The sequence below is a fragment of the Oncorhynchus masou genome, chromosome 12, assembly GCF_036934945.1.
Source record: "Oncorhynchus masou masou isolate Uvic2021 chromosome 12, UVic_Omas_1.1, whole genome shotgun sequence".
NCBI classification, from domain to species: Eukaryota; Metazoa; Chordata; class Actinopteri; order Salmoniformes; family Salmonidae; genus Oncorhynchus; species Oncorhynchus masou.
The window spans coordinates 16096752-16118311 of NC_088223.1; positions in this window are offsets into that span (position 1 = coordinate 16096752).

Here is a 21560-nt window from a genome sequence, read left to right on the forward strand (position 1 = left end):
CTTTATAAACGCACAACCGCGCACAAACACACACACATGCAAATCTCTCTAGCGCGCGCTCAAAAAGTTACGCAATTCACTTACCATTGGACCTAAGGACTTTCCAGCTTTCAATATGAGTGAATGAATACATTTGACCACACATTCTTCTCATGTTTCTCATATTGTCCTCTCACACAATTACTGTAGTTACTAGACAGTTACTGTAGTTACCAGACAGCTACTGTAGGTACTATACAGTTACTGTAGTTACTAGACATTTACTGTAGTTACTGTAGTTACTAGACAATTACTGTAGTTACTAGACAGTTACTGTAGTTACTAGACAATTACTGTTTGTCAGGACCCGGTTACGAACCTGGGTCTCCGGAGTGAGAAACAGTCACTTAAACCAACTGAGCCACGAATAGTCAGCAGAACCCAGAAGATGAGGCAGACACAGCAGTACTTAAGACGGTGTATTTAATTAGGTAAAAAGGAGAAGTCCTTAAATACAAAAATGGCAAATCCAAAAGGTGGTAGGAATAGCACAAAAAAAGCCTCAAGAGACACTCAAAAACAAAAACAGAATTCCACAAGAGCATCCACCGGAATCGACAAGAAAACACAGAACACTAGGGCTGGGTGCTAACATACAAACACAGAGCACAGAACTGAGGGAAACTAAGGGTTTAAATACAATCAGGGTAAACGAGGTACAGGTGCAAATAATAATGGGGAACAAGGGAAAAAACATAAGGTCAAAAAGCACAATGGGGGCATCTAGTGACCAAAACCCGGAACAACCCTGGCCAAATCCTGACAGAATCCCCCCCCTAGGAACGGCTCCTGACGTTCCTACCAGCTCTCTCAGGGTGGAGGGCCCTGAACTGACGAATGAGGTCAGGATCCAGGATGTCTTTGGCAGGACCCCAGGAGCGCTCCTCGGGACCGTAGCCTTCCCAGTCCATCAGATACTGCCAGGACCGCTGCACCCGGCGGGAATCCAGTATCCGATGGACGGTATAAGCCGGCTGGCCTCCAATGACACGAGGCGGAGGGGGAGGTCTGTCTGCCGGGACAAGGGGAGAAAAAACAACAGGTTTTAACAATGAAATGTGAAATGTGGGATTAATCTTAAGGGATCTGGGTAAGTGTAGGCGATAAGAAACTGGGTTAACTCTCCTGGCAACCTTGAAGGGACCGATGTATTTCTGGGACAGCTTGCGAGACTCCACCCGTAGAGGTAAGTTTCTTGTGGAGAGCCAGACTCTCTGGCCGGGGCGCAGGGTAGGCCCGGGACGGCGACGTATGTTGGCTTGTTGTTGGTACCTCTGTGAGAACGCATAAGATTAAGACGGGTCTTCCTCCACATAAGCCGACAGCGTCTGACGAACTTCAAGGCTGAAGGCACTCTGACTTCTGCCTCCTGGTCCGGGAACAATGGAGGAGCATAGCCAAACTGACACTCGTGCGGGGACATACCAGTGGAGGAGGAGCGCAAGGTGTTGTGCGCGTATTCGGCCCAAACAATAAAGGATGACCATGTGGACGGGTTGTCACGAGTCATACATCGGAGGGTGGTTTCCAGCTCTTGATTCATCCTCTCTGTTTGGCCGTTGGATTCCGGATGGTACCCTGAAGATAGACTGGCAGAAGCCCCCATGAGTTGGCAGAAGGCCTTCCAAAACCTTGAGGCGAACTGGGGACCTCTGTCAGAAACCATATCTTGAGGAATGCCGAAGACTCGGAACACATGATTAATTACCAACTCAGCCGTTTCCTTGGCAGAAGGTAACTTAGTCAGAGGGACGAACCTGGCCGCCTTTGAAAACCTGTCGATTATGACTAGGATAGTAGTATTGCCATGGGATGGAGGAAGTCCAGTAATAAAGTCCAATGAGATATGGGACCAGGGTCTGTGGGGAACAGGTAAAGGGTGAAGGAGTCCTTGAGGGCGGAGGTGAGAAGATTTGCCCTGGCAGCACACGGGACAGGCATTGACGAAAGTGGCAACGTCTTCTCTTATGGTAGGCCACCAGAACTTACGCTGGATGAACTCCAAGGTGTGACCTACGCCCGGATGACAGGTGAGGCGAGAGGAGTGCCCCCACAGAAGGACCTGAGTCCTCACTGCCTTGGGGACAAACAACCGATTGGCAGGACCTCCTTTCGGGTCCGGTTCGCTAGCTTGAGCACGTCTCACGGTATCCTCAACTTGCCACGAGATCGGAGCCACAATCTTAGCAGCAGGAAGGACAGGCATGTCCGTGTCATCTCGAATGGCAGGAGCGTAGACTCGGGACAGGGCATCCGGTTTGAGATTCTTCGACCCGGGCCGATAGGTGAGGATAAACTGGAATCGATTGAAGAAAAGAGACCATCTAGCTTGTCTAGAGTTCAACCGCTTCGCCTGCTGGATATACTCCAGATTTTTGTGGTCCGTAAGCACTTGAAACGGGTGAGAAGCCCCCTCGAGCCAGTGTCTCCATTCCTTCAATGCCATCTTAACCGCTAGGAGTTCACGATCCCCACATCGTAGTTCCTCTCAGTCGGGGTAAGCCGGTGTGAGAAGAAAGCGCACGGATGAAGCTTCTTGTCTTCACCCCTCTGAGACAGGACAGCTCAAACACCAACCTCTGATGCGTCTACCTCCACCACAAATGGTTCATCCGTAGTCGGTAGTATCAGGATGGGAGCAGAGAGAACGCGCTGCTTGAGTCCTTGGAAGGCCGTCTCAGCTTCTCTTCCCCACAAAAACCTTGCATTGCCACCCTTGGTTAAAGCTGAGAGAGGGCTGCCACCAAGCTGAAGTTCTTGATGAACTTGCGGTAAAAGTTTGTGAAGCCCAGGAAACGCTGAACTTCCTTAACGGATTTGGGGGTGGGCCAATCCGCTACCGCCCCTACCTTCCTGGGGTCCATTTGGACTCGACCGGGTTCCACTACAAATCCCAGGAATTGTACTCGGGATGAATGGAATTCACATTTTTCCGGCTTAACGTACAGATGGCTGTACAGGAGGTGTTTGAGTACTTGTCTGACATGCTTAGTGTGTTCTTGAAGGGAGCTCGAAAAGATGAGGATGTCATCCAAGTAAACGAACACAAAAATGTTAAGCATATCCCTAAGCACATCGTTTATGAGCGCTTGGAACACCGCTGGGGCGTTGGTCAGGCCGAAGGGCATCACCAAGTATTCATAGTGACCAGTAGGCGTGTTGAAAGCGGTCTTCCACTCGTCACCAGGTCTGATCCGCACAAGATGGTATGCGTTCCGCAGGTCAAGCTTAGTGAAAACAACTGCTTCCTGGAGCAGCTCGAAGGCTGTGGCCATAAGGGGTAGCGGGTAACGGTTACGGACGGTTATGGCATTGAGTCCCCGGTAGTCGATGCAAGGACGTAATCCACCGTCTTTCTTGGCCACAAAGAAAAACCCTGCTCCCGCCGGGGGGTGGATGGACGCATGAGGCCTGCTTCCAGAGCGTCCTTGATGTAGGTATCCATAGCAGCTCGTTCGGGTGGAGATAGGGAAAAGATCCGACCCCTGGGGGGGCAAGTGCCCGGAAACAGGTCGATGGGGCAATCGTAAGGTCTATGGGGTGGTAGCATGGTGGCCCTCTGTTTGCTAAACACCAGTTTGAGGTCATGGTAACACTCGGGAACAGGTCGATGGATTCTAAAGACTCGGGAGTAGAACTCGGGGAATTCTGGAAAATACAAGTAGCTTGGCACGTAGGACCCCACTGCTTGATAGTGCCCACAGACCAGTCGATGTGAGGGTTATGGCTGTGAAGCCAGGGGTATCCAAGGACGAGAGGGAACTCGGAACAGGAGATCAAATGAAAGTTCATCAATTCCTGGTGTTGTGAAACTGAAAGTCTCAAGGAGGTAGTGACATGAGTGACAAGTCCAGATCCCAAAGGGCTTCCATCCAATGTAGTTACCCTCATGGGTTCACTTAGAGGTTCAGAGGGAACGCCATTCTCCTTCGCCCAGACACCATCCATGAAGTTACCTGCGGCTCCAGAGTCTACCAAGGCTTGAAGGTGAAGCTTGTGGTTGTCCCAGGAGAGGGTGACTGGAATGAGCAGACGGGAGTTGGACGGATGGGAGGAGGTTATGTTTCCCGTTACAGTTCCCCCGGTCTGTACGGGACAGAGCGTTTCCCTGGAGCCCGGGACACGTGGAACGGAAATGGCCCGGTTTGCCGCAATATAGACAGCGTCGCTCCCTCATCCGGCGGTCTCTCTCAGCCTGGGAGATGCGTCCAATCTGCATGGGTTCCGATGGAGCCAGCGAGGATAAAGGTGGGGACTCGGAGCTGGGACTGATAGGGGCTAGAGGTCTACGGTTGAGTTCTCTCTCTCTCAGACGCTGGTCAATGCGTGAGGCCAACTTGATCAGGGACTCGAGATTGTCCGGTGGTTCCCGAGTGGCCAGTTCATCTTGGATAGTGTCGGAAAGGCCTTTCAGAAAGCACACCGTGAGCGCCTCGTTGTTCCAGCCACTTGCTGCTGCCACCGTGCGGAACTGGATGGCATAGTCCGTCACGCTGCGCCAACCTTGGTGGAGAGTCAGGAGCTGTTTGGCTGAGTCAGAACCACTGCTTGGGCCTTGAAACACTCGTTTGAATTCCTCAGCAAAGGCAGAGTAGCTGGCACAGCAGGAACTATGGGCATCCCACACAGCAGTAGCCCAGGCCAGGGCTTTTTCCGACAGCAGGGTGATGATATAAGCGATCTTAGACCGGTCGGTGGGAAACGACGAGGGTTGTAGCTCAAAGGAGAGAGAACATTGGGTGAGAAACCCTTTACAAGCACTTGGATCACCTGAGAACCGTTGGGGAGGTGGAAGACGAGGTTCAGCCAGGGGGTTAACTGCCATGGGTACGTGAATCTGAGGTACTGGGACGGGAACTGTTGCCGGGGTAAGACGATCAGATATTTGCTTAATGGAAGTCAGCATCTCCGACAGAAGATGAGAATGTCTAGCCATTAAGGCCTCTTGCTGAACCAGGGCGGCTTCGTGGCGTTGGACAGTCTCCTGGTGGTGGGACAGCATGGCAAAAAGGTCCTGGGAACTGGCTGCCTCTGGGTTCATTTTTGGCTCTGTGTTTCTGTCAGGACCCGGTTACGAACCTGGGTCTCCGGAGTGAGAAACAGTCACTTAACCAACTGAGCCATGAATAGTCAGCAGAACCCAGAAGATGAGGCAGACACAGCAGTACTTAAGACGGTGTATTTAATTAAGTAAAAAGGAGAAGTCCTTAAATACAAAAATGGCAAATCCAAAAGGTGGTAGGAATAGCACAAAAAAAGCCTCAAGAGACACTCAAAAACAAAAACAGAATTCCACAAGAGCATCCACCGGAATCGACAAGAAAACACAGAACACTAGGGCTGGGTGCTAACATACAAACACAGAGCACAGAACTGAGGGAAACTAAGGGTTTAAATACAATCAGGGTAAACGAGGTACAGGTGCAAATAATAATGGGGAACAAGGGAAAAAACATAAGGTCAAAAAGCACAATGGGGGCATCTAGTGACCAAAACCCGGAACAACCCTGGCCAAATCCTGACACTGTTGTTACCAGACAATTACTGTAGTTACTAGAGAGTTACGGTAGTTACTAGAGAGTTACTGTATCAAATCAAATTTCATTTGTCACAAACACATGGTTAGCAGGTGTTAATGCGAGTGTAGCAAAATGCTTGTACTTCCAGTTCTGACCATGCAGTAATATCTAACAAGTAATCTAACAAGTTCACAACAACTACCTTAAACACACAAGTGTAAAGGAATGAATAAGATTATGTACATGAAAATATATGGATGAGCGATGGCCGAATAGCATAGGCAAGATGCAGTAAATGTCGTTCCACTTCATGATTGAGGGGGCCGAATACTTTCGCAAGGCACTGTACATGAGATGAGTAATGTAGGGTATGTAAACATTACATAAAGTGGGTAGTGATACATTTATTACATCCAATTTTTAATTATTAAAAGTGGCTAGAGATTTGAGTCAGTATGTTGGCAGCAGCCACTTAATGTTGGTGATGGCTGTTTAACATTCTGATGGCCTTGAAATAGAAGCTGTTTTTCAGTCTCTCCGTCCCAGATTTCATGCACCTGTACTGACCTCGCCTTCTGGATGATAGCTGGTTAACAGGCAGTGGCTCGGGTGGTTGTTGACCTTGATGATCTTTATGGCCTTCCTGTGACATGGGGTGGTGTAGGTGTCCTGGAGGGCAGGTAGTTTGCCCCCTGTGATGCGTTGTGCAGACCTCACAACCCTCTGGAGAGCCTTACGGTTGTGGGTGGAGCAGTTGCCGTACCAGGCGGTGATACAGCCCGACAGGATGCTCTCGATTGTGCATCTGTAAAAGTTTGTGAGTGTTTTTGGTGACAAGCCGAATTTCTTCAGCCACCTGAGATTGAAAAGGAGCTGCTGTGCCTTCTTCACCACGTTGTCTGTGTGGGTGGACCAATTCAGTTTGTCCTTGATGTGTACGCAGAGGAACTTAAAACGTTCCACCTTCTCCACTACTGTCCCGTCGATGTGGATAGCGGGGTGCTCCCCCTGCTGTTTCCTGAAGTCTACGATCATCTCCTTTGTTTTGTTGACGTTGAGTGAGGTTACACGTTTAAATGTTTTACTCACGTTGGCTGTAGTGAAGGAGAGCCCGCAGGTTTTGGTAACTGGCCGTGTCGGTGGCACTGTATTGTCCTGGGGCTGGTTTTCTTTTTGTAGTCTCTGATAGACTGTAGACCCTGCCACATACCTCTTGTGTCTGAGCCGTTGAATTGTGACTCTACAGTAACTAGACAGTTACCGTAGTTACTAAACAGTTACTTTAGTTACTAGACAATTACTGTAGTTACTAGACAGTTACTGTTATTACTAGACAGTTACTATAGTTACTAGACAGTTACTGTAGTTACTAGACAGTTACTGTAGTTACTAGACAGTTACTGTAGTTACTAGACAGTTACTGTAGTTACTAGACAATTACTGTAGTTACTAGACACATTTGTATGTCTCTGTGTATCTGTGTGTGTCTGTGTGTGTCTGTGTGTTTTTTGTGTCTGTATGTGTCTGTATATGTCTGTGGGTGTCTGTGTGTGTATGTGTGTTCACATAAAAACACAGACAGACAAATCGGGCCTGAGAGACCAACCCTCAACTGTCACACGCCTCAATGGCCAGAAGTTATGTGGTTCCTTAAGCAAATTGAGGGGTGCGTGGCTTTGTCATAACAAAACCCCATTGATAAAGAGTGGAAATAACCCCTGTGATGATTGACAGAGAGTAGGTAGAAGACGTCTTCAACCGCTGATACAGGACCAGATATAATTGTATCCACCCAATGGTTATGGTTAGGATAGTGGGTAGGGTCATCTGATTCTAGATCTTTATTTAGGGGGCAGGGTGATGACAGTTGTCAGTCAGATCAATAAAGTAGGATTTCAGGACTCACACTGCCTGACAGTAGGACCCTGAGGTGGGCTGTAAGTGGATACCTATATATTTTCAGAGCATAGAAGTGTGAAGTTTAGAATTTACAGTTTAGTGCAGTAATTGTAGTTCAAGTCCTGTAAGTGCATCAACCTTGTGTTTCATGTCTATGTGATGATTTATCCAACTCCCCCCTCTTCTCCCTCTCTCCCTCTCAATTCAATTCAATTTCAAGTTAAGGGGCTCTATTGGCATGGGAAACATATGTTAACATTGCCAAAGCAAGTGAAGTAGACTAAATTAAACAATAAAAATGTACATTAAACATTATACTCACAAATGTTCCAAAAGAATAAAGACATTCCAAAAGAATAAAGACATTCCAAAAGAATAAAGACATTCCAAAAGAATAAAGACATTCCAAAAGAATAAAGACATTCCAAAAGAACTCTCACTCTAATATCAGAATTTAACAACTGAGCCGTACAGGACCTCTTTCTCTCTCTATAAATATATATCTTTCTATCTCTCTGTCACGATCGACTGAAGAAGTGGACCAAAGCGCCACGTGGTGAGCATACATTTCTTTTTATTTAAATGAATGCCCCCAACAAACCAAGGAAACGACCGTGAAGCTTACGAGGGCTATAGTGCCACTAACAAAGACAACTTCTCACAAAAACAAAAGGGAAAAAGACTGCCTAAGTATGATTCCCAATCAGAGACGATAGACAGCTTGTAAGGACAGATTTCCTCTTCTTCGTCTGAAGTGGTGTAGCAAGGATCGGACCAAAACTCAGCGTGGTAAGTGTCCATGTATTAATAGTATAAACTGAACATGACACAATACAAAATAACAAAGTGAATATAAACGAAACAGTCCCGTGTGGCACAAACACTGACACAGGAAACAAAAACCCACAAACCAACAGTGAAACCCAGGCTACCTAAGTATGATTCTCAATCAGAGACAACTAACAACACCTGCCTCTGATAGAGAACCATACTAGGCTGAAACCGAAACACAGAAACACAAAACATAGACTGCCCACCCCAACTCACGCTCTGACCATATTAAATTCAGACAAAACAAAGGAAAATAAAGGTCAGAACGTGACAGTACCCACCCCCCCCCCCCTCAAAGGTGCGGACCTTGGCCGCAAAACCTAAACCTATAGGGGAGGGTCTGGATGGGCGTCTGTCCGCGGTGGCGGTTCTGGCGCAGGACGTGGACCCCACTTCACCATAGTTCTAATGCGCCTCTTCGCCCGCATTCATGGCCTCTTTGGAACGGCAACCCTCGCCGCCAACCTAGGATTGGCAACCCTACTAAAGGGCCCCAATGGACTGAGGGGCAGCTCCGGACTGAGGGGCAGCTCCGGACTGAGGGGCAGCTCCGGACTGAGGGGTAGCTCCGGACTGGCTGACGGCTCTGGCAGCTCCTGGCTGGCTGACGGCTCTGGCAGCGCCTGGCTGGCTGGCGGCTCTGGCAGCTCCTGGCTGGCTTGCGGCTCCGGACAGACGGGAGACTCTAGCAGCTCTGGACAGATGGGAGACTCTGGCAGCGCTGGAGAGGAGGAAGGCTCTAGCAGCGCTGGACAGGCGAGAGACCCTGTAGGCAGAAGACGGAGAGACAGCCTGGTGCGGGGGGCTGCCACCGGAGGGCTGGTGCGTGGAGGTGGCACTGAATAGACCGGACCGTGCAGGCGTACTGGAGCTCTTGAGCCTATTCCACCTCGCCGCACTGGTCGGGCTACGGGGAGCATTCAACCAGGGCTGTGCTGGCGAACCGGGGACACCATGTGTAAGGCTGGTGCCATGTATGCCGGCCCGAGGAGACGCGCTGGAGACCAGATGCGTAAAGCCGGCTTCATGGCACCTGGTTCAATGCCTACTCTAGCCCGGCCGATACGAGGAGCTGGAATGTACCTCACCGGGCTATGCACACGCACTGGGGAAACTGTCTTCTCCACCACATAACACGGTGCCTGCCCGGTCCCTCTCTCTCTCCGGTAAACACAGGAAGTTGGCGCAGGTCTCCTACCTGGCTTCACCACACTCCCTGTGTTCCCCCCCAATAAATGTTTGGGGCTGCCTCTCTGGCTTGCTTGCCAGCCGTGTTCCCTCATATCGCTGGCTCCTCTCTCCGGCTGCCTCTGCTCTCCTAGCTGCCTCCACCTGTTCCCATGGGAGGCGATCCCTTCCAGCCAGGATCTCCTCACATTTGTAGCAACCCTTGCCGTTCAAAACATCCTCTCATGTCCAGGAGTCCTGACATCGCTGCCTCTCCTGCTGCTGCTGCTGCCTGTTGGTCCTTGGTTGGTGTGTGTTTCTGTAACGACAGATTTCCTCTTCTTTGTCTGAAGAGGTGTAGCAAGGATCGGATCAAAACACAGCGTGGCAAGTGTCCATGTTTTAATAGTATAAACTGAACATGACACAATACAAAATAACAAAGTGAATATAAACAAAACTGTCCCGTGTGGCACAAACACTGACACAGGAAACAAACACCCACATACCAACAGTGAAACCCAGGCTACCTAAGTATGATTCTCAATCAGAGACAACTAACGACACCTGCCTCAGATAGAGAACCATACTAGGCCGAAACAGAAACCGAAACATAGAAACACAAAACATAGACTGCCCACGCAACTCACACCCTGACCATACTAAATAAAGACAAAACAAAGGAAAATAAAGGTCAGAACGTGACACAGCTGTCCCTGATTGAGAACCATACCCGGCCAACACATAGAAACATAAAACATAGAAATAAAGAAATAAAGAACAGGGGGCGATCTTTCTATCTCTCTCACTATCTTTATCTCTCTCACTATCTTTTTCTCTCTCTATCTCTCTCTCTCTCTCTCTCTCTCTGTGGAGTATCAGAGACAGTGACAGGTCAGTGTTTTTCTACGTTTTCTATCAGTCAGGGTGGTCAGATAGTCTGCCACCATGTACTGTCTGTCTGTTTAGAGCTAAATAGCATTGAAGTTTACTTTGCTCTTTTGTGGTGTCTTTCCAATAGGTGATTGTATTTTTATTTTTGCTTTGTGATGACTTGATTGGGCCAGATTTTCTGAGTGCTGTCCTGAGGATTTGTTGGGTTGGTGGGACTTATAGAACTGAGCCACAGAACCAGCTGGCCTAGGGGACTCTTTTCTATGGTAAACTCTTGACAGTTGGTCTCTCTCTCTCTCTCTCTCTCTCTCTCTCTCTCTCTCTCTCGCTCTCTCTCTCTCCCCGCCCCCTTTCTCTTTCTCTCTGTCTCTCACCCTGTGGGGGACCGGTAGTGCTGAGAGCTGGAATCCCCCAGTGAAAGGGGTGTTGATTGTTTTGTCAGAGCTCTGAGGGAATGTGAGGGATCGCTGTCAGGAGCTGTCATCCTGACAGCCAAGGGTGTAACTTATCCCCCCACTAAAAAGAGAGAGGGGCCTCTGCCTTCTAACCTCTGACAGCTCCTCACACACACACACACACACAAATGCGAGCGTGAGCACACACAGCCGCACCTGCACCCGCACACACACACAGACACCCACACACAGACTAACACATACACACACACATGCACCCGCACACACACACAGACACCCACCCACAGACTAACACACACACACCTGCATGCACACATACAAGTGCACGCTGCTAGCATGCACTCACACACAGACACAGGCACACAGACACACAGGCACACACACCAACATATACACACATACACACACCAAACTCCCCCCAACCCCTTGACTTACAACCTCTCTTCATATTTAACTTACACAATTGGGTGTCTCTGAGATTGCACAACTTGTTAAAAGTCTCAATTCTGTCGCTATCAGAGTGTTTCTCTAGTGTGTGGCTGGGATAAATTCCAGAATATACAATATACAAATGGAAAGGAAATAGATTAAATTAATCATTTCTCAACTAGTCAGCTATACACATTCAGAGCAATCTTCAACAAGTCACTCGCCAAAATATGTTGCGTTATGGAAGTATTGGAGTATGGGAGTATAGGAGTAAGGCGGTATGGCAGTATGGCAGTATGGGAGCATAGGAGTATGACTGTATGGCAGCATGGCAGTATGGGAGTATGGGAATACGGGAATACGGCAGTGTGGGAGTATAGAAGTATAGGAGTATAGCAGTATGGGAGCATGGGAGAATGGCAGTATGGCAGCATGTGAGTATGGCAGTATGGGAGTATGGCAGCATGATGGTATGGCAGTATGGCAGTATGGCAGTATGGGCGTATGGCAGTATGGCAGTATGGCAGTATGGGCGTATGATGGCATGGCAGTATGGGAGTATGGGAGTATGTGAGTATGACAGTATGGCAGTATGACAGTATGGGAGTGTGGCAGTATGGCAGTATGACAGTATGGCAATATGGGAGTATCGCAGTATGGGAGTATGGCAGTATGTGAGTATGACAGTATGGCAGTATGACAGTATGGGAGTGTGGCAGTATGGCAGTATGACAGTATGGAAGTATGGGAGTGTGGCAGTATGGCAGTATGGGAGTATGGCAGTATGTGAGTATGATGGTATGGCAGTATGTGAGTATGGGAGAATGGCAGTATGGGAGTATAGCAGTATGGAAGTATGGCAGTATGTGAGTATGACAGTATGACAGTATGACAGTATGACAGTATGGCAGTATGGCAAAATGGCAGTATGGCAGTATGGCAGTATGGAAGTGTGGCAGTATGGGAGTATGGGAGTGTGGCCGTATGGCAGTATGGCAGTATGGCAGTATGGCAGTATGGAAGTATGACCATATGGCAGTATGGGGTATGGGAGTGTGGCAGTATGGAAGTATGGCAGTATGGGAGTATGGCAGTATGGGAGTGTGGCAGTATGGAAGTATGGCAGTATGGCAGTATGGGAGTATGGGAGTGTGGCAGTATGGCAGTATGGGAGTATGGCAGTATGTGAGTATGATGGTATGGCAGTATGGGAGTATGGGAGAATGGCAGTATGGGAGTATAGCAGGATGGGAGTATGGCAGTATGTGAGAATGACAGTATGGCAGTATGACTGTATGGCAGTATGGCAGTATGACAGTTTGGCAGTATGGCAGTATGACAGTTTGGCAGTATGGCAGTATGCCAGAATGGCAGTATGACAGTATGGGAGTATGGCAGTGTGGGAGTATGGCAGTATGGCAGTATGACAGTATGACAGTATGACAGTATGGGAGTATGGCAGTGTGTCAGTATGGGAGTATGACCGTATGGGAGTATGGGAGTATGGGAGTATAGCAGTATGTGAGTATGATGGTATGGCAGTATGGGAGTATGGGAGAATGGCAGTATGGGAGTATAGCAGTATGGGAGTATGGCAGTATGTGAGTATGACAGTATGGCAGTATGACAGTATGACAGTATGGCAGTATGACAGTATGGAAGTATGTCCGTATGGGAGTATGGCAGTATGGCAGTATGGGAGTGTGGCAGTATGGAAGTATGGCAGTATGGCAGTATGGGAGTGTGGCAGTATGGGAGTTTGGGAGTATGGGAGTATATCAGTATGTGAGTATGATGGTATGGCAGTATGGGAGTATGGGATAATGGCAGTATGGGAGTATGGCAGTATGTGAGTATGACAGTATGGCAGTATGACAGTATGACAGTATGGCAGTATGGCGGTATGACGGTATGGGAGTATGGCAGTATGTCAGTATTGGAGTATGACAGTATAGGAGTATGGGAGTATGACGGTATGGGAGTATGGCAGAAATGGGAGTATGACAGTATGTGAGTATGACAGTATGGCAGTATGGCAGTATGGCAGTATGGCAGTATGGGAGTATGGCAGTGTATCAGTATGGGAGTATGGCAGTATGGGATTATGACAGTATGGGAGTATGACAGTATGGGAGTATGGGAGTATGGCAGTATGGGATTATGACAGTATGGCAGTATGACAGTATGGCAGTATGGCAGTGTGGCAGTATGGAAGTATGGCCGTATGGGAGTATGGCAGTATGGCAGTATGGGAGTGTGGCAGTATGGTAGTGTGGCAGTATGGAAGTATGGCAATATGGAAGTATGGGAGTGTGGCAGTATGGCAGTATGTCGGTATGGGAGTATGGCAGTGTGTCAGTATTGGAGTATGACAGTATAGGAGTATGGGAGTATGGGAGAATGGCAGTATGGGAGTGTTGCAGTATGGCAGTATGGAAGTATGGTCATATGGGAGTATGGCAGTATGGCAGTATGGGAGTGTTGCAGTATGGCAGTATGGAAGTATGGCAGTATGGCAGTATGGGAGTGTGGGTGTATGGCAGTATGGCAGCATGGAAGTATGGCAGAATGGCAGTATGGCAGTATGGGATTATGACAGTATGGGAGTATGGCAGTATGGGAGTGTGGGTGTATGGCAGTATGGCAGCATGGAAGTATGGCAGAATGGCAGTATGGCAGTATGGGAGTATGGCAGTATGGCAGTATGGGAGTATGGGAGTATGGCAGTATGGGAGTATGGCAGTATGGGAGTATGGCAGTATGGGAGTATGGCAGTATGGCAGTATGGGAGTATGGGAGTATGGCAGTATGGGAGTATGGCAGTATGGCAGTATGGGAGTATGGGAGTATGGCAGTATGGGAGTATGGCAGTATGGCAGTATGGGAGTATGGGAGTATGGCAGTATGGGAGTATGGCAGTATGGCAGTATGGGAGTATGGGAGTATGGCAGTATGGGAGTATGGCAGTATGGCAGTATGGGAGTATGGGAGTATGGCAGTATGGGAGTGTGGCAGAATGGCAGTATGGCAGTATGGGAGTATGGGAGTATGGCAGTAAAGGACACCCAAGACCACAGAGTTGTCAGTTCTAAGTGTATCAGAGGGTAGAGCTAGTCTGTCCTAGACCCCCACATCTCTCCTCTGTAGAGGAGAGTTCCCTTTCTTCCGTGACAGTGAAGGAGGATAAAGGATGGATGAGAGAGGGAGGGACCTGAAAGGGTGGATAGGAAGAGTGAGGTCCTGGAATTCCTGGATCCCTGCTCAAAGGAGCCGGCGGATGATGAAAGGAGGTAATTCCACCTCACTCTCTCTCTCTCTCGTTCACTCACTGCCTCTCCCTGTGATGGCTGTCAACACCAGGGTTAAAATGTAGAGAGAGCAAAGACAAAGCTTTCAAATATACACACCCTTCAACACACCCACACATAGGCCTATAAACCATAAAATAAATACACACATAAACTAACACACACACAGTAACACACACACACTAACATTTGCAAGCATAGACAAAGACATACTCACACAAATAGGGGGGAGAGAGACAGACAGAGAGAGAGAGAGAGGAGAGACATGGAGAGAGAGAGAAATACATACATTTGATTGATTGATTACCAAGAAGAAGATATGAAGATGAGAGAGAGGAACGGAGGATATGGGAGGAGAAGAGTTGAAAAAGGGAGTGTGAAGAATATGAAAACAGTAAAGGAAAGAAGAAAACTGAGGATTATGGGAGGAGTAGAGATTTATATTGTTGCTCCAGACCTGACCTTGGTGGGGTTTACGATCACAAGGAGACGGTGTTATCCTTCCTACACTTCTTAAACCGAATTCCAGGGAAAGATTGGGATCCTGGAATTCCTAAAAGTCCAATTTTGAGTAATCACTCAAGCTCTAAGGGAGATTATGATTGCTGAAAAATGCATTGCCACGTGTTTCCAGAAAAAGATTGAGTGTGTTTATGTGTGTCACTGTACACAGCAATGTACTTTTGAATGACTGAATCAAATGTCCACATTCAGATCTACAATTCATTCATCAATTCATCTCTCTCTCTCTCTCTCTCAGCATATGTGCTCTCAGCAATCAACTAGAACAATGCTCTCACACAAACACACTAGCGTGAATAGAATATTTTGTTCTCCGTATCACATTGGGATTGTGCTCAAAAAGACTGAAATCCGAGGTGGGTGAGACCAAGTCATATAGTTCCATGAGAATCTACATTCTACAGGGTTCTCTCTATGCTAGTCAAAGCAGAGACAGTACAGTACATTGCAGCGGTCAGTAAACTTAGTGTGAGATTTGGAATTGTGATGGGTGCTATTGTGGCACTGAAATGTTTCAAGATAAAACGCAAAAAGTTAGAACGCAAATTACAAGCTGGCTGGTGGGGTTGGGAGAATGGGATGGGAGGTTGGGGGAATGGGATGGGAGGTTGGGAGAATGGGATTGGGAGGTTTGGGAAATGGGATGGGAGGTTGGGGAGATGGGATGGGAGGTTGGGAAATGGGATGGGAGGTTGGGGAGATGGGATGGGAGTTGGGAGAATGGGATGGGAGGTTGGGGAGATCGGATGTTGGGAGAATGGGATGGGAGGTTGGGGGAATGGGATTGGGGGGTTTGGGAAATTGGATGGGAGGTTAGGAGAATGGGATGGGAGGTTGGGAGAATGGGATGGGAGGTTGGGGAGATGGGATGGAAGGTTGGAGGAATGGGATTGGGGGGTTTGGGAAATGGGATGGGAGGTTGGGGGAATGGGATGGGAGGTTGGGGGAATGGGATGGGAGGTTGGGGGAATGGGATTGGGGGTTTGGGAAATGGGATGGGAGGTTGGGGAGATGGGATGGGAGGTTGGGGAGATGGGATGGGAGTTGGGGAGATTGGATTGGGAGGTTGGGGAGATGGCATGGGAGGTTGGGGGAATGGGATTGGGGGTTTGGGAAATGGGATGGGAGGTTGGGGGAATGGGATGGGAGGGTGGGGGAATGGGATTGGGGGGTTTGGGAAATTGGATGGGAGGTTGGGGAGATGGGATGGGAGGTTAGGAGAATGGGATGGGAGGTTGGGGGAATGGGATTGGGGGGTTTGGGAAATGGGATGGGAGGTTGGGGAGATGGGATGGGAGGTTGGGGAGATGGGATGGGAGGTTGGGGAGATGGGATGGGAGTTGGGGGAATGGGATTGGGGGGTTTGGGAAATTGGATGGGAGGTTAGGAGAATGGGATGGGAGGTTGGGGGAATGGGATTGGGGGGTTTGGGAAATTGGATGGGAGGTTAGGAGAATGGGATGGGAGGTTGGAGAGATGGGATGGGAGGTTGGGAGAATGGGATGGGAGGTTGGGGAGATGGGATGGGAGGTTGGGGAGATGGGATGGGAGGTTGGGGAGATGGGATGGGAGTTGGGGAGATTGGATTGGGAGGTTGCGGAGATGGGATGGGAGGTTGGGGGAATGGGATTGGGGGGTTGGGAAATTGGATGGGAGGTTAGGAGAATGGGATGGGAGGTTGGAGAGATGGGATGGGAGGTTGGGAGAATGGGATGGGAGGTTGGGGAGATGGGATGGGAGGTTGGAGGAATGGGATTGGGGGGTTTGGGAAATGGGATGGGAGGTTGGGGAGATGGGGTGGGAGGTTGGGGGAATGGGATGGGAGGTTGGGAGAATGGGATGGGAGGTTGGGGAGATGGGATGGGAGGTTGGGAGAATGGGATGGGAGGTTGGGGAGATGGGATGGGAGGTTGGGGGATGGGATGGGAGGTTGGGGGAATGGGGTGGGATGGGAGGTTGGGGGAATGGTATTGGGAGGTTTGCGAAATGGGATGGGAGGTTGGGGAGATGGGATGGGAGGTTGGGGAGATGGGATGGGAGGTTGGGGGAATGGGATTGGGGGTTTGGGAAATGGGATGGGAGGTTGGGGGAATGGGATGGGAGGTTGGGAATATGGGATTGGGGGGTTTGGGAAATGGGATGGGAGGTTGTGGAGATGGGGAGGTTGGGGAGATGGGATGGGAGGTTGGGGGAATAGAATTGGAGGTTGAGGGAACGGGATGGGAGGTTGGGGTAACAGGATAGGAGGTTGGTGGGATGGAATGGGAGGTTGGGGGAAGGGGATGGGAGGTTGGGGGAAGGGGACAGGAACGGGAGGTTGGGGGAATGGGATGGGAGGTTGGGGGAATGGGTTGGGAGGTTGAGCGAAAAGGATGGAAGGTTGGAGGAATGGGATAGAAGGTTGGGGGACCAGGATGGGAGCTTGGGGGAATGGGATGGGAGGTTGGGAGAATGGGATGGGAGCTTGGGGGAATGGGATGGGATGGGAGGTTGGGAGAATGGGATGGGAGGGGTTGGGAGAATGGGATGGGAGGTTGGGGGAATGGGATGGAATGGGAGGTTGGGAGAATGGGATGGGATGGGAGGTTGGGAGGTTGGGAGAATGGGATGGGATGTTGGGAGAATGGGATGGGAGGTTGGGAGAATGGGATGGGATGGGAGGTTAGGAGAATGGGATGGGAGGTTGGGAGAATGGGATGGACAATACTTTGAACATTTTACCTGTAACCCCCCCCCCCCATAAAAATAAAAAATATATAGTAAAATGTGGTTGCAAAACATTTATGCAAATGATAATGAATGTCTCCCAAATGGGACCCTATTCCCTTTATAGTGCACTACTTTTAACTCGGGCCCATGGGACATTTGGGTCACCTACAATATTGTAAGGAGTTCGGGCAGAATAGGTGAAGCTATAGCAAGGATGCCAAACTCTTGGCACAGGGGCCATTTATGGGCCTCTGACTGGTATTAGTGGTCTCCAGTTCAGTCTCCCACACAGCAAGCTTCCATCATGTCTGCCTACAGAATGTCAACCATTACATCACAGTAGTACTGTGTTTACAACCTCTTCATACTGAGAGGTGGCTCAGTTGGTTTGTGTGATTGTAGGCTACAGAGACAAATAAACTTGAGTCCTGTGTTTGGCTAAACAAATCAGTGCTGCCAAATTATTCAATCTCACAGTTTATTATGGTACTCTGGCCAACCATGCCTGACCAAGTTAGGAGCACGAACAGACCCACGGAAGACCTCAATATAAATTTTCCCTGGTTTTCACTCTCTCATTTTCTCTCTTTACCATTCTGTTTCCAAGTTGTCTCTCCCTCCTCTCTGTCTCTCTCTCTCTCTCTCTCTCTCTCTCTCTCTCTTTCAAACACACACACACACACACACACTTTGATCCATTCAACCCTTAACACAAGAGAAGGCTGTGCAGGTCTGCATGTTGACCCAGAATCCTTTGCACTCCCTATTCTAGGCCCCAGCTGTGACTAGGCTGTCATTGAGACATTTTGGGGTGTTGGGGGTTTCTGGGGGTGGGGAAGAGGCAATGAGGGGGGTTGAAGGGAGGGTGTATTTAGGGGAAGAGGCGGGGTGGATGGGAAGGTAGTGGGTTTCGTAATCAGACACCATTATTCCCCACAGGCTCCTTAGAACACTCACATTCACCACTAATTGGCTAGTTGGTCCCCGAAACTGAGTCACATGCCAGAGAGGAGGTAGGGACTGACTGGTAACCCCCAGAGACAAAGACAGAGAGAGAGAGAGAGAGAGAGAGAGAGAGACAGAGGCAGAGACAGAGGCAGAGACAGAGACAGAGAGACAGAGAGACAGAGACAGGGAGACAGAGACAGAGAGACAGAGAGACAGAGAGAGAGACAGATAGACAGATAGGCAGATAGAGACAGAGAGACAGAGAGACAGAGACAGAGACAGAGACAGAGACAGAGAGACAGATAGACAGAGACAGAGACAGAGACAGAGAGACAGATAGACAGATAGAGACAGAGACAGAGAGAGAGACTGAGAGAGAGAGACAGAGACAGAGACAGAGGGAGAGACAGATAGACAGATATAGACAGATAGACAGAGAGACAGACACCCATTTGTACATTGTAAAAACACTGTATATATATATATATATATATATATATATATATATATATATATATATATATATATATATATATATATATATATATATATATATATATATATATATATATATATATATATATATATATATATATATATATATATATAATATGACATTTGTAATGTCTTTATTGTTTTGAAACTTCTGTATGTGTAATGTTTACTGTTCATTTTTATTGTTTTTCACTTTATATATTCACTTTACATATTATCTACCTCACTTGCTTTCGCAATGTTAACACATGTTTCCCATGCCAATAAAGCCCTTGAATTGAATTGAGACAGAGTGACAGATAGAGACAGAGACAGAGTGACAGAGACAGATAGAGACAGAGAGACAGAGAGACAGATAGACAGATAGACAGAGAGACAGAGAGACAGAGAGACAGATAGACAGATAGAAACAGAGAGACAGAGACAGATAGAGACAGATAGACAGATAGAGACAGAGACAGATAGACAGAGAGACAGAGAGACAGAGAGACAGATAGACAGATAGAAACAGAGACAGAGAGACAGAGACAGATAGAGACAGAGAGACAGATAGACAGATAGAGACAGAGACAGAGAGACAGAGACAGATAGGGACAGAGAGACAGATAGACAGATAGAGACAGAGACAGAGAGACAGAGACAGATAGAGACAGAGAGACAGATAGACAGATAGAGACAGAGAGACAGATAGACAGATAGAGACAGAGACAGATAGAGACAGAGAGACAGAGAGACAGATAGACAGATAGACAGAGAGACAGAGAGACAGAGAGACAGATAGACAGATAGAAACAGAGAGACAGAGACAGATAGAGACAGATAGACAGATAGAGACAGAGACAGATAGACAGAGAGACAGAGAGACAGAGAGACAGAGAGGCAGATAGACAGATAGAAACAGAGACAGAGAGACAGAGACAGATAGAGACAGAGAGACAGAGACAGATAGAGACAGAGAGACAGATAGACAGATAGAGACAGAGACAGAGAGACAGAGACAGATAGGGACAGAGAGACAGATAGACAGATAGAGACAGAGACAGAGAGACAGAGACAGATAGAGACAGAGAGACAGATAGACAGATAGAGACAGAGACAGATAGAGACAGAGAGACAGAGAGACAGATAGACAGATAGAGACAGAGAGACAGATAGACAGATAGAGACAGAGAGACAGATAGACAGATATAGACAGATAGAGACAGATAGACAGATAGAGACAGATAGACAGATAGAGACAGAGAGACAGATAGAGACAGAGACAGAGAGACAGAGAGACAGATAGACAGATAGAGACAGAGACAGAGAGACAGAGAGACAGATAGACAGATATAGACAGAGAGACAGAGACAGATAGTGACAGAGAGACAGAGAGACAGATAGACAGATAGAGACAGAGAGACAGATAGACAGATAGAGACAGAGACAGAGAGACAGAGACCAAATGTCAAGAGTTGATCATAGAAAAGCGCAGTGGTGTAAAGTACGTAAGTAAAAATACTTTAACGTTCTACTTGAGTCATTTTTTGAGGTATGTGTATTTTACTTCACTATTTATATTTTGGCAACTTTTACTTTTACATCACTGCAAAAAAAATACATTATCCCAAAAGTACTTGATGTCTGAGTGAGCCCCTGGCTATCCGTCAATAAAAAACTAGAAAATGGTGTCGTCGGGTTTGATTAATATAAGGAATTTGAAATTATTAATACTTATACTTTTACTTTCAATACTTGAGTACATTTGAGCAATTCCATTTACTTTTGATACTTAAGTATATTTAAAACCAAATACTTTTAAACTTTTACTCAAGTAGTATTTTACTGGGTGACTTTCACTTTTACTTGAGTAATTTTCTATTGGGGTGTCTTAACTTTTACTCAAGTATGACAATTGAGTACTTTTTCCACCACTGGAAAAGAGCTGGTTCTGAGGCTCAGTTCACTACCAACCCAACAAATCCTCAGGACAGCACTCAGAAAATCAAAAAAATGTTAACTCCAAAACTCTCTTAATCCCATGTGTTTATTGTCTAAATGAGAATGTGAGGCTAATGAGATCTATCTAATATCAACATGGCTGCCATCATTGCTGAGGCCTGTGATTGTGATTGTCCTCACTGCCGTAGAGCTGCTTCTTAGCACAGCGAGGGACATGGTCAGGATGTAGTCTGGCTCTCACATTCAAAACTCTTTCTCTGTGCCTTCATCACACTTCTTATCGTTCTCTTGTTCTCACTCACTTTCTCCACTCTTTCTCTCTTCTTTACGTCTCTATTTCTCAGTGTGAAGTGTATAGATGACAGCAGTGTGACCTGTGAGTTCAGAGAGGACAGGAGAGATCCCTGGTCACAGTTTATAGACTGTCAGAGAGGACAGGAGAG